The sequence below is a fragment of the Eleginops maclovinus genome, chromosome 5 (assembly GCF_036324505.1).
Source record: "Eleginops maclovinus isolate JMC-PN-2008 ecotype Puerto Natales chromosome 5, JC_Emac_rtc_rv5, whole genome shotgun sequence".
Taxonomy (NCBI): Eukaryota; Metazoa; Chordata; class Actinopteri; order Perciformes; family Eleginopidae; genus Eleginops; species Eleginops maclovinus.
Window position 1 is genome coordinate 21,514,648 of NC_086353.1, and position 15,252 is coordinate 21,529,899.

A 15,252-nucleotide genomic window follows, 5' to 3' on the forward strand; every position below is an offset into this window, starting at 1 on the left:
ATTTAGACCACTGCTCTCACGTTTTTATTGGCTAGTGCTCCAACACATTGTACGTGATAGGCTAAAGGGTGGGACCTCCCTAAGCGGTTAACCTATCATTACAGTGTTGGCCCGCTAACCCAATCCGAGCAGACTGGGCACTGGTTTCCGACAAAGGGTGAAGGCCTTTTTGACCATTAAAGCAAGTTTACAAGTCACAGTGGAGGCACAGTGTTGTATTATAACATTCCACAGGTTATTTTCCTGTATGTTTTTATAGCCACAACAGAGAATTGAATTGAGCACTGCATTTAGGCTTGGATTTGATACTGTTACTGTGTCAATTGAGAAAGTAAGTAAGAAATGTTTGGCTTTGTTTTTGTTTTTTTTCACAAGGCAAATCTTTTTCAACATTAAGTCATATATTTTTAGAGCTTAAAACAGTCTCTTCTTGGTTTATACCTCTATGAAGAGGCTTTTGCAGCCTTTGATCACCAGAGGGCGCCAGATAACATGTAATGCCGGAGTGTCCCAGCCGGTCCCAACCTCCTTTAGTCAATGATGAGTCGTCTGATTACATGGTGGGACGTTTGTACTCTTTCATTCATTCGTGATTTCATCTTTCTATCCACAAATGCATTGAGTTTTTTTTTTTTTAACACATACGCCAACAGGGAGAATCGGTTCAATATACAGTCTGCAGGACTGGTTCAAAGTTAAAGGTTGACGTAGATATCAGAAAATGACCAGCAAATAAAATGATCTGTCAGAGTCTTGTTTTATTCTTCTTTATTCTTTTATTCAAATTATTTTGCGGAAGGACACTATAATCTTACATATAGGGTTACTGCCCCGGCGCGAGCTGTAATCCTTGCGCCCTCGCACAGGTGTGGGATTTGTGTTGATTGCCACCAGTAGCCTTGTAGTCGAGTTTTTATATTAATAACCACTGTCGGCAAACTAAGTATAGAATACATTAATTTGACCAACTAGTCGCAACATTTCACACGACCCTTCTATAGCGAGAACATTAAGCTAAATTGCATTTAGTGTGGGAAAACGCAGCATGCTAGGTGAAGTTTTTCTTTGCAGTCAACCCCAAGGTAGGCTTCTTTCTCACAAAACTACAATTTATGAAAGCAGTTCGATACACTTTAGTAACTTTATGCCTTTTCTATTAAAGGAACCTTACTTCTCCAAAAGTTAATGTATGTCCCTGTCGTTAAAATGTTAAAAAGAAAGCCTCTGAATATTGGCTAGCACGACTGCATGCCTCTGTTTTACACATCTTGCATGTAGTTTAGCAGGGTCATTACGAACGTGTACCGTAGCATAACAGCGGTTAACGGCTTCTTGCTTTATATATCTGCTAAAATTACTCGGACTATTTCTCACAGCAGATATTTTGCCTTCTCAATTGAAAAGCCCAGGTGTAATTTATAACATTATCTCAGTTCCATTACCAAGCAAGACCTCTCAGTACGCAGAATAGGCCTATCTGTCACTGTTATTAGCTACACCTGTGCGTTGAGGAGGAGCAGTGTGTGGATTTCATATCCAAACGTGAAAACTCTCTTTGAATTGAACAGAAACTGGCAGTGTTGTCTGATTGTGAAACGCCACATATTGTTATGATTTAAGTTTTCAGTTCCAATATCATTTTGTCTTTTTGCGGCCTAAAGCAAAACTGCTCTGGTTGATGCCATATAGGGCTTTTGTTAGAATAAATGAAAACTATGGTTTCTATTACTCTCCATTAAACAAGTACATCTTACATGAGAGCAGTCCAAATGAGGATGAATGATATGCTCAGAATTAAACTACACTTTCAATTCCTACCCAAGGCTGAATGCATACACATAAGGAATTATAGATGCTAAAGAAACACATTTTATGCATGGCAAATAATTAAGCATATCAATAATTGATCATAGTTGTGTGCTCCCTGACTAATACTCAGCATGAGGATAATAAAAGGCATACAATGAATCCATGGTTGCACGAGCATCTGTTTATTTAGGTCCATCTAGTATAATCCTGCTGCACCACCTGCATCCTACAGCTTACCCAATTGTCACAGCTGGAGCTGAGAATGCGCAGCAGTCTATCAATAATATCTGCTGGAGACTGGATCGCGTGCAACCTCTACTAACCTCACCATCCATCTGCTAACCGTTTCTAAAGCACACTGACCTGTGCTTGAACTAATGTATGCAAGTGTATTAAGCCAGAGCACGATTCATATCCATAATCTATCCCATGATTAGCTGCACTATATGGAGGCATGTGTAGGCCGCCATATTATGTAAGTCAAGCAGTTAACAAGGAAGCCCAAGTAGTTATTGACCCCACACACTGGTCACATAGTTTGCTCAGATCAGGCTTTATGATGATGTTGAGCTTAATGCAAGTCTGCACTAGGTAAGTAAGGTCTTGTAAGACTCTGTATTAAGTGTTTGAAGCAATGCATCAATATCAATGTTGTTGATAATCATTTGCATATCCCAGACAGAGAAAATAGCATTTAGTATACAGAAAAATAATTCAATTTCAAACAACAGTGGCAGTATGTAACTAAAATTGTATTTAAACATTCTCAAAATGAATACATAATTCTGATGATGACTGATGTTGGTTAGAAAAGTAAAAAGACAAAATAATATTAACATATAGTTCTGAACTGTCTTAGTGAGAGGGTGTGTTTGTCCTCGACGGTAACTACTGTGAGTCTGTGTTTAATTCTGAAACTACACAAAACATAAAAATACCTCACAATCAATTTGGTTTCAAATCATTGACATGCTGTACCTTCTCATAGACTGTTCGAAATGTTCGGAATTTAACAATCTTAATATAAATATATATTTGTTTGTTTGTTGGTCAGAATGACACAGGAAAATATAATTAATATTATCAACACATAACTGTTGTGACACTTCATTAGTGTAATGCAAATCTGCTGCGATAAGTCACAATGTTCTTGTACATAAAGCTAGATGTAAACAAAAAAGCTCATAAACTGAAAGGTTAATCCTGTCATTCATTGTAAAGCTCCGTTAAGCCTGTAAACCAGCGATAACACTTGTGCTTTACTTTGAAAAAGTTGCTCTCCTTACAGGACAATCATTTACTCGTCAACACGCTGGCATAAAATGAAGTATTGTGAGGTATTTTTATGTTTTGTGCAGTTTCAGAATTAAACACAGACTCACAGTAGTTACCGTCGAGGACAAACACACCCTCTCACTAAGACAGTTCAGAACTATATGTTAATATTATTTTGTCTTTTTACTTTTCTAACCAACATCAGTCATCATCAGAATTATGTATTCATTTTGAGAATGTTTAAATACAATTTTATTTACATATACTGCCACTGTTGTTTGAAATTGAATTATTTTTCTGTATACTAAATGCTATTTTCTCTGTCTGGGATATGCAAATGATTATCAACAACATTGATTTTGATGCATTGCTTCAAACACTTAATAAGAAAAGCAATGCCCCTAGTGGAAAAGAGGAACATTGCATGTTTTTGGTCCTAAAAGGCAAACATGAGGTATAAGTTTAATCAACATGTGTTTTTTTTTAAGTTTTAAAGATATTTTTGGGGGGCTTTTGCCTTTAATCGGAGAGGACAGTGGAGAGTGACAGGAAAGTGGGAGAGAGAGTCGGGGTGGGATCCGGAAAGGACCGCGGGTCGGGAATCGACCCCGGGTCGACGGCGTACGGTGCAGCTGCCCCAGCCAGTTGTGCCACGGCCGGGGTCAACATGTTATTTTAAGATAAAAGTGGTGGTGTTTAGGATGGGTTTCAATGGCCATGCTTTTCTGCCAAAGCTTCCTGGGATCAGTTATTTGTCATAAACGTATTAAATGAGCTGAGGATGATCTCCCAAAACAAAAAATCTAAACGTCCTGTTAACCCTTTCTTATAGAAAAATGAAGCCAGCAACCATGCCGAACATGATCACCCCCAATTAACTCCAACAGGCCGTTTTGTCAGAGTTGGGTGGAATTGTACCTGTTGCTTTAAGTTGTTAGTTTTTTTCTGTAATGACTGTTTATTGAGATTATGTTGACCCAGAAGTGGAGGTGATATGCTAGGTCTACCTGTACTCAGAAGTGATTTCCCACAAACATCTATTGAGTGGGAGCTTACTCATGACTGTAGTCTTCACTCGAGCAGAGTCTACAGTATGAATGTGCTGGTTACTCTCTCTATCTAAAATCTATATCGCATGACTGATTTCAATGGGACATCCCAAAGAAATAAGATTGAGTTCAAACAAGCTTTATTGTCTCCTGAAGGTTCAGCAAAATCTCTAAGGAAATACTTCTTGCCTTGACCTCTGCTGCTCATATCAGAGCCAGAAACACACTCACAGTTATGATGCATTTGTCGGTTTTCTTTTGGAAAAGGCCATTTTTGAATCATGCTATAATTATCTTCTTTCCAAGGCAGTGTGTTCCCAGATGTCTCCTCCTTATGTTCCTGGAGTGAGTTTCCATCTGGCACACTGTTACTGAGGTCTCTCTCTCTCCCTCTTTCTCTCCCTATCTCTCTCTAGCCTCCCTAATGCACCGTGTAGTCACTTTCAATCTGACTGCATCAGTTTCTCTAGCATAACCCGTTTTAACACTCTGCTCATATAATGCAAATGCCAAACCACTTTGCTCTGAACTTCCTCCATCCTCCTCTTTTGCTCTCCCTCCTTTCTCTCCCTCTTTCTCCCTGTGTCAGTCTGTCTTTCATTCCTGTAGCTATGTAGCTGCTATGCCCCAGGAGTAGAGGCCTGCTCAATGTGGCAGAGATGATTTGTTTGCTTTGCAATTATTTTCCGTCAGTGGAGACAAATGGATTCATTCTGCATAGAAAAACCAACACAGACAAGGCCGGAGCGATGAATGCGCTGGAACAGACTAATATGTACTGCCCAAAGATAAAGATAGAGATGGGGAACATGGAGCACCTCGGTTAAGAATAGATAGCTTTATAAAAAGCTCTAAGGACAAAGAGCATCTCACTGCCCGTATGGCTGCACTGCATATTAAAGAGTTGATTGTAGCTTTGAAACAGTGTTTTAAAATGTCAGCCTGTATCGAAGTAATGGTCCCAATATATGATTGGCTAATTGGTGTTAATTTTATAATAATAAACAGTAGGTAATAAGTCATTCCATCTTTTTTACACTTCTCCACAATGTGTCTTCTGCCCGTTCATAAGTTCTAGGTGAGCATTGGCAGTTGTTTTCAAATACCTAGTTATTTATGCTCATATGTTTATACTTGAATGCAACATCAAATATTTTAAAAGAAAAATAAAACCTTTTTATTAACCTCAGGAGTAAATTTCAGTTTTTGCGCAGTATCCCCCGACTACAACCAAAGCATTATTTACATTTTCTATGATGATTTTTATGCTGCTTTTACATCAGAAATGTAACTATTTTCATGACTTGCGAGAGTTAATGTCACCTGGCCTCTCAAGAGTATTGTGTGTTTGCAGAGCTGGTTTTGTGTGGGATACAAGTAAGAATTGAATCCATTCAATTCAGGTTTAATTACCTGAGACTTTTGGCAAGGTGTCCACAGTTGTTCCTTTTTAGACACCTGCACTATTGAGCCTTAGTTAAAAATGTAATGTATCTAAGCATTTAAAAAAATCTCCATCATAATGAGGTCTTAAATGCTGATGAAAACACCGATAACATGTTGACTCAAATATGAATAGATGGCAGCCACAGTTGACTCAATGCAATCGGTCAAGGCTAAAGAAGGTTTATGGTCTAGGTTAAATGCTCAATAACTGAATGCCATCTCCTGGCACAAGAGTGTATGTCTTACGCACCATTCCTGTCACTGGTAAAGAGTTCCTGTGTTTTGTCAGCCAGGTATAGATCCTGACCGATTTATTTTAAAACAATAAATCTCTCTCTCATACTGAGAGAATACTAGCAATTTGTCTAACATAGGTTGAACTGGGCCGATAGAACGCGCAGTAGAGGACAGAATTGAGATGAAGGGGCTCCCCATTTGACCCCAATGTGTGATGGACACAACTGGGCTGCAGCCGTTTTCTGTCTCTGTTGAACTTTCAAACTCTCCACAGTAAGAGATATTAACCTTTTCCTCCCAGCTCGCATCACCTTGATTTCTCCTTCTCCTGCCTTCTGTCTTCCTTTCCTCTTCCTGACCCTGTCTCCCCCTTTTCCAGTGTCTCTGTTGACTATCCCTTGTCCTGTCTCCCCCTCCGCCTCATGTCTCCCCATTTCCCCTCCCCTTCCTCCTTCTTATACGAAGGGCAGGTTCAGGGGTCACCAATTACTCAGTGAGGGCCAAGAAAGTTGTATGGGCTCTGCCCTCGGGGCTGCCATGTTGCATTATCATCAGGGAGACTGCAGGTACGCAGCAGCCACTGGCTGCTGGCACAACAGCCTCAGCCCGGCTAGGACTCTATAGACTCCGCGAGGTTCAAACCCTCCTCATGCCTGAGTGGCTGGCTCCGAGGCAGCTCCACTCTCTTACTGACCTGCTGGGCAGAACTAATATGTATGTCTAGACTTTCTGGGAACTCCTCTACCTGAGAATAAAGAGCTGCCTGACCAGCTACTTTTCACTGATACCAATATACTGTACTGTAGCTTTAGTACTTATGTTATGCCTTTTACACTTTCCCAGCTGAAGCTTAGTTAGCTGATAGATACGAGTGATTGTCACCTTCTTCTCTCTTCTTCTGAAAGTTCTACTTCAGTACAGGATTGTTCACTTTGCAATTACATTAACAATTACATAACAGATCTAATGTCAGTTTATAATTGCAAATGTCACCATGAAAAGAGGATCATTCTACAGGGGCCATAGCTGAAGATTTAGATGTTTGATGAAGGTAAATTTAGAATTTGATATAATTCTGCATTCACCTGGCTACGATGAGAAAGACATGAAGTGAGAGTACTATGTTTAATGGTTAAGGACATGTGGTAAAGCCCATAATAACCCGATTTTTAGTAATCAAAGCACAAGTAAATGTGGTCTCCAGATGCTGGCAATCTCTCGGTAGTTCACCATCAGTCTGCGCCTTGATACCTCAGCAGCCGGTCACTAGTTGGACCAGCACATTAACTGGATCTCTAAGCTAGGGCTGGAGCTCCGGACTTCAAAAATATAGTAACATAATATATTCATTTTGTGTTGTTTGAATGTAAGCATCAATAAATTAAAGTGCTTGAATTAAATTATTTACATTCTCAGTCATTTTGCTTCAAAATATTGCCATACTTCTTTTTTATGACCTCAAATACAAACATGTATTACATTTCATTCTTCAAAAGTCCTGAATGGAACTCGTTAAAACCTGCAGAAACCCTGCGATAACTGAAGTCCTAATTCACTTAGCCTATCCAAACCCCATCAGAAGTGATTCAGGCTGAGCGAGAGGCCCAGCGCAGTCCTGTTCAGACCAGGGCCAACAGAAGCTGTGCAGCCAGTTGGAGTTTAAATGGCTTCTGAATAGAGAATCCCAGAGTCCGATTCAGTGTGCTCAGTCAAACCCTGTAATTGCAAAAACAGCACTTGGTCCACTAATAATGGGTGCGTGTCATCTCCAATCCCCAGTCCGCCTGTCCGTCCACGCCACAGAGGCAGCAATTACAGTCTCTGGCCGGCCACTGGACATGCACACAGTAAGGGCAGAGGAACAGAAGAGTGAGTGAGTGAGTGTACACACACACACACACACACACACACACACACACACACACACACACACACACACACACACACACACACACACACACACACACACACACACACACACACACACACACACACACACACACACTCTTGAGGTTGGGCTCAGGAAGCCAAAACAGTTCTTTGAACATAAATGATCTAAACATTTGCATATTTGTAGACTTGATTCTGCAGCTGGAACTCATTTGCTTACGATGAGCAGTTTCATTAAAGCTTCTGCAGGTCATTGTCTTAGTTGATTTGTCCTGAGATGAAAATTAAAATAAGATGGCAAGTCAAAACTATTTATAGAAGGGAGGGGTAAAAGAAACTAATTAATATATCCAACATTTTCCTTGAGGTTGAAACCTTTTTTTTTTTTTACTGTCTATCTGAGTGTGATAACTCGGACCTTGTGTGAGAAGCACACAGTTGGAGATCTCTCTGAGTCACTTCCTTTACTAAACACTCATGGCTACCCATCCATGACTCCTACAATGGCCATCACGAGGATTTACTAAAACATCAACTGATCTTTCCTGTTACGCTGCTATTGTTTTATTTGATTTCCTCTGCAGAGGCATGACGGACTGGTGTCGCGGCAGACAATGGCGCAGAGTCGGGGTCTGACCCCAAAACTAATTTGCCAGCTTAAGCCCTTTTAAAAAGTGGCAGTTTCACCAGTCCTGAGTTTGTTTATCCCTTGTTCTGCTTTCCCTCTATTTGTTGTGATTTTCTTTTTTGTGCAAAGACCTTAAAAGAGGGAGGAGAGGGAGAACTAAAGAAAAAAAAACTCGGGGGCTTTTTCCTTTGGTGGCTTTTTGATCCCTTTCTGTCCCTATTTTAGGCAGTATGGTATTTACACTTTTATTTTTCTTCAGTCCAAAAATGATAGCGTATAAAACTCTACAGTATATCCATCTTCCAATGTGTAATCGGTTCTTAAATCGATACTCCTGTCTTCCTAAGCTCATTTGTCTTTCTCATGAATGTGAATTTTATTGCTCATGATTTGTTAAAAGACCGTATCTGCTTTTGATTTAGTGAGAGTGTTGTTGCCATAGAATTGTACCACAACAACCAGTGTCTGGTTGTTGAAGAGGTCAGAGGTCGGGCCAGAGTAGCCCTGAGCAGCGGCAGTGCTTGTGAAATCGGACACAGCTCTGCACCATTTGTGTGTGATTACGTCGATTTCCTAGGGCAACTTCTGTCGGCACCTTCTCACAGACCGATAGCTTACACAACGTGGGAATAAATGAGGGGATAATGATTTTAAAATGCCGACTACATGGGTGTGAATTTCCTTCTCTGCTCAGGAAGGCAACATTGTAAATGTAAATATTCTTGACATGCAGGGATTAGTTTGGCGGTAATGGTATGGAAAATCTAATGTTGTTAAGAGGCCAGGATTCAGTAAACTGTCGCTACAGTGGGGATTACTAAATATGAAATTTCTTCCTTGTAAAAAATGTGAAACTAAACAGCGTCTTGTGGGCTTATCATGCTGTTCATAAAATCCTCAAACATCGGGATAGGGTCAGTAGGTATAAGAGGTCGGTGAATTGGTATAAGGCCAGTTTGAATACATGTGTACACTCTAAAGCTCAAGAACTATTTATTAAGCATATTATGCTTGGAGGCCACACTCGCTGAGTCAGGTTGTATTGCGCACAGCACTCTTATGATGTTGGCCATTGTTCATTTCATGTGCTTTAGAATCAGAATACCTTTATTCATCCCAGGGGATATTTACATCAGCAAAAGAGAAGACGGAGACTAAACAAATAAAACACTATTATAAAGACTTAAACACTGTTGGAAGGAGGTCCTTATATCTGGGTCCATTAGTACTCCAAACAAATTCCACGGCAACTATAATTGCAAAAATACAGTTGTATGTAATGTTGGCACACCCTGTTCTTTTGGGTTACACCCAGCAGACAAAGTGACATCACCCAAATATTAGTTTCTCTAAAACTCTGTTTCCATTTTTACCAAATCCAGAGAAAACACCTGCCTCTTTCACTCATTGTGATCCATTATTTTTTCCGTATGGCGTAGCTAACTATATATTTTGTTTGGTGCTGGCCGGGCAGAACGTGTGTCCTAAATACTACATGCTGCTGCTGCTTGAAATGAGCCTCAGCAGAACAATGTGGCCATACAAGCAAAACAACGAGGGGAAAGTTGCTATAATTTGAAAGGCTGTAGAAAAGGGTATTCAATGCTTTGAGGAAATGCCTTTTACGTTGCTCTCTTTCTCACTGCAAGAAGTAATCAATCCATTTATTATGTAGAACAAAAAAACATGTATGTTTGTGGAGGTTCAACGGGTCATAGGCTGCACTAACCCAAGTCATGTACCAAACCCAATGTAATATTCTGAGAAACGGGACTGATACTAGTACCCTCAGACCCCTTTTACTGCTCTTAGTATGGTGGTCTCAAGAAACACACACACACTACCTGAGCACACCTTCAGACTGGCCCAAACACAGACTGTGTTCAGTACATGTACTCACACACTTAGTTTTGCAAATGAGTTTTGTCTGTTTGTCTTGCAATAAAATGCCTTCAAGCCTTGTGACCACTGAAACAAATATAAAAGCGGCAGATGCAAACCTTTGGAAAGCTGTATTTTTAGTATTAGTTGTCATGATTCAGGGGAGAAGTTGGGAAAGTTAATGAAGAGAAGAATAACAATGCGATTGTGTCTCTTTGTAAAGCAAATTGAGACAAAATTTGAAGTGCATTTTGAAAAAGGCATTTAGTTGTAAAATGATTTAGCTGTTTACTCGGCTAATGGGATTTTATTTTGGAAACCCTAAAGACATCTTAAATGTCCCCATGGACGGCCACTCAGAAGACTCCCTTCAGGCATATTTCTGAATCCGTCTGATTCACTGTCTGACTGACGCTGAATTTGGGGTACTTGAAGTCAAATGCTAGTGTTGTCATGTCATTCAGAATAAATGTCAGTACTTGAGCTAACTATTCCCTTACTTTGTTATTTTGAGGCAAAATGCTCCATTGAGTGTACATCCCTCTAAGATATCTTTTCTCTCTCTCCTTACAGAGTGCTCTGAGATGACCTTTGCATCATTCAGGTAAAGAATGATTTAATTCCCTTTTTTTGTATCTCTCCCATCTTTTCCTCAACCTCCTATCCTTTTAGGGTTTGTGGAAAGAAGTGAAGTAAAATGCAATTCAATTAGGTGGTTGTTACCCCGAGGCCTCTGATGTTCCCTCTCTTCCTGCTGCAGCTTAAGTCCATCTCCCCCCATTCCTTATGCAAGGTTGAGAAGTAGACCATGCAATATCACTATTATTACACACTCTGAACAGTAGGGCCAAGTGGGCTCAACGGGGAAGAAGAACAAAAGAATCTGAAAGTCAAACCAATATGCAGTTGTGTGTACTATAAATGAAAGAAAAACATAATGAATAAAGATAAACACCTCATTCATTAAACTACAGAAGGAACCAAACCAGACAGAGCCACTGCCACACAGACAAACAGAGCATTATGGTATGTGCTTCTTAATAAACGTTATTGTCTGCAAAGCTTTAATTTCATATAGAAAGATAGAAACATCAGCGACCAGACAAAAAGGAGAATGTATGGTCACATGCTGGATATAGTATTTTTCTATATATTCCTGTAGCCTAGTGAGACTGTATATTGAGTACTCAATTTATTCCATCCATAAAGTATATCTGTGCAATAGACTACTTTCAAGGAAGCTCAAATCTGTTACCAAAGCTTTACAATCAAGGGACTTTTTCTGCTTTTGAAACAATATTCCAGTCACAACTGTTTTAATTCAAGAAATTCCAACTCCAATCTGTAGTCTCACATTCCATTTAATGGATGAAAGGTCTTCAAAGGTGTTGAGTGACAACATTTAAATCCAGATTTAACATATGAACTCCAACCTATATTTTACTGAACGTCGTGTACGCATGCTGGAGACTATGACTGCCACAATGCCTCCCTAAACTGACACAAAGATCTGTGGTCTTGCTCTCTCCGAAGCCAAGCTTTATTGGTCATGTTTCCTCAAGGAGAAACAAAAAAAAAAAAAACAGAACACTTTAAAAGTCAGCAAGGGCGAGAGAGAATGAGGAAAAGCCCTGAAGGCAAATGGCAGGGAACATCAGTGCCGTTAGACGGAGCTACTTTAGCTGTCATGCAAGAGTATGTGAACGCACCAGTGAGCGCGCACAGTCAGCATCACTGAACACACACAGATCACCGCGGTGATGATGAAGCACAGCCACTTCTTACGTTTAACTAGATTGAGCATTTAGTTCAGTCGTAGTTGTTTTTATGCAATCAGCATGAAGCAATCATTAAAACAGCAACATTAATACATTAAACATACCTTTGGGCTTATCTTAGACCACTTTAAACTGATACAATGCTTTCTTTACATACAGTTCTCCGGGGTTTTGTAGACTCATCAGCTTTGACCCTTTTTAAATGGTCTGCATGAACTGTTCGGACAGAAACCGACCTCAAAGCCACGCAATCTGCTCTGTAGTTAGAAGTCAACCGACAAGTCAAACCAAATGGCGCAAAATCTCTGGAGATATTTGGTTTGTCAGAGCTCATTAGACCCAGGGAGGCGTAAGCAGTCACACTGGGATAACACGTGGTGGCGTTGAGTTGAGCTGCTGGCCTCAGCCTGTTTACGGGCCGATGTGTTAGGACAGGGAGAATGAAGCGGAGAACTCGTACGGATGGAGATGATGATGGTTGATTTCTCTCACACAAGCCGGTCTCTTTTCTCTCATCGTATTTAATGACACTCTCTATTTGATTTCTCAGCCAAACCGTATTATCCAGTAATTGTGTTTGCTTGTGCAGGCATGCATGAATCTCTTAATTTAAGTCTTGTGCATGCACAATGTTTGTCATAACAGCCGTTTGTTACTGAAACATGTTTGCCTGTTTACATACAGCGGGCAAGAGAGAGTCGTTCTGTATGTCTGTGGAAGTGTGCTGCTGAGAAACGCTGTGGAGCTTTTTGTCACAGATCATCACCCTGTAAGATCGCACAACCTGATGTGACAGTGCACAGTGCAGCACAGCAAGTGGCTCTCGGATTTTAATTGATGTTAAAACCACAAAGTACTCGGAGCACCGATGGGTACTCAGAGAGAGAGAGAGAGAGTGAGAGAGAGGGGGAGATAAATGGGATCTGTGCTGCAAGAACGTTTAAATGCAGGGCAACACAATTTTAATATTGTAAAATGAGAAATATCATGCTAACATGCTGTTGTCTGTATACAGCACAATGTCTTTGTTTAATGGGAAAGCTGATCCTCTTGGATTGCTGCTTTTTCGTTGGTTGTGAAGGCCTTTTTCACATCCTTTGGTCATTCTTGATAGTGCCAGTGTGAGACGAATGATGAACCCAACTCAGTGAAGTGGTGTGCCAGTTTTATTAGATTACAGATGGGCTGTTTATTGTTTTAACAGTGCAGGTGCAACATGCTCACTAAGAATACAGGTATTAAAACATGCGGCAAACAATTTTAAGACCTCAACACATTCAAAACCTTTATGCATGTGCCAGAGTTAAGTGCAATTCATGAGGAAACCGCAAAATGTACTCTCAGGGGAAATATTTAAAAACAATGTCTTGAACTACACCTCAAGGTCTGTACTAAAATAGTGGAGACATCTTGCTCAGAAACAAGTAGGATTAAAAATCTCGATTGAAGTCATGCCTTTGGTTTATAATTCGGTTATGATTGCACTCCAGCCAAAACAGTGACACTATTCTTTTGACTGGAGTTATCATACATCTGTGAAAGGATTATGATGATTTGCATTGAACATTAAGGCTACGTGTTTGTGCAAAAACAGCTGCTTAGTTTTATTCTAAAGGCAAGCGGTAACGGTAAGCTTGTGTCCCTACACTTTTTCAGTCTTCTCTTTGGTCTCCAAACTTGTTAAACCTAAATCCTCTGCATATGACCTTCTTTAAGCTTGCATTAGACCAAAGTGGTCCTCTGTTAGCTCAGTGCGGTCAGCTAATTACGCAGATGATGAATGTCTCACACAGAGTTAAATCATAAGAAATACAGAGGTGCACCGGGCAAAATTAGCATTGCTTTAGCTTAGCCTGGCGGGGCTACTGAAAAACTCACCTTTCGGTCGGCAACAAAGCTAATATTAGCTTAGCATTAGCGTTAGCGAACAGGGGGCTTAATCAGGCCGCTGGGCTGTCAGAACGTATAACCACATGCTTCCAAGGGTCCCTTTGGAGTTATAATCCTGGGTCTCGGCAGGCGATGACCTCATGAGCTGGACTGGTGCCTGTGGGAGGATTGGGCAACTGTGTGTGTCTAGCAGGCCTCTCACTGACATCTGTGTGTGTGTGCACTTCATGGATTGTTTTATCGAGGCATACAACACGGAGACTCAACTGGCACTGGCGAGTTGAACTTTGCACACGTGCGCAGGCATGAAAGTCCTGCTGTTTTTGTTTGGGCATTTATGTGCTGTATCTCATGGAGGTGGAGTGTGTGTAGGCCCAAGGATATGAGAGCAATGATATTTCAATTGTCTCCGTGTCACATTGTATTAGTGGTGTGCGTTTGTGTTTCCTCATGGCTACGAGATAATTGAAAAGGTTAACCTGTCAGTTTTATCTCATGTTATTTGTCTTTCCTCAGACTGAACTAGTCGGTAAGGACATCTATGACTGGCAAGACGGCACACACAAAAAGCCCTCAGAACTCAGAGTTGATGACTGTGCTGTTATGAATCCAAATAGGATGCCACCGGGAGCAGGGTGACACCAACCTGCAGCTATAGAAAAAAAGGCCTTTCTATTAACAAAATGTATTTGCACTTGAACTACATCAGCAAAGACAAATGAATAACTTCCTGCTTCTCTCTTGACCATCATTATGAGCTCCTAGAGTCACAATTAAATCCTGACAGACCACAACTCTATGAGAGCGTTGACCCAAGCAAAGGGGTCTTTGAGGTTAAAATGACTCCACATCTTCACACAAAGCTTTGGAAATTGGAGGTCTGTTGACTGAGTAAAAGGCGCACACATACCGTGGACTCCAGGGACTTCTGGAGGCAGATTGCTCTGCTGTCAGTGTTGGGGTTTGTCAATAGCTCCAGCCAGCCATGGGCATCATCAGCTGGAGAGACCAGGACTCACTGGCTCCACTGAGCCCCACAGCAGAGGCAACGTGTCAGCATGATGCCGAAGGCCTCAGGATTCGGGAGTTAAGACTCTTTATGAAACGTACTGCGACGGCTTTGCTGATGGCCTCCGGACTGGTATGCAGAGAGGATGAAACCAGCAGTCATAGATACAGGACATGGGTGAAGGAGGAGATGGCTGCTACACTGAATGCTACAGTGGAGACAGGGCGGGGGATCTGGAAGCTTAATGTAGAGGGTGGGCAGGTTGATATACCATCATATCCATTTTTAGTTTTTAGTTCAAAATGACCTCCATAAAAGTTAAATGTGGTACATTTGCTGATGATTCAACAAATATTTAAA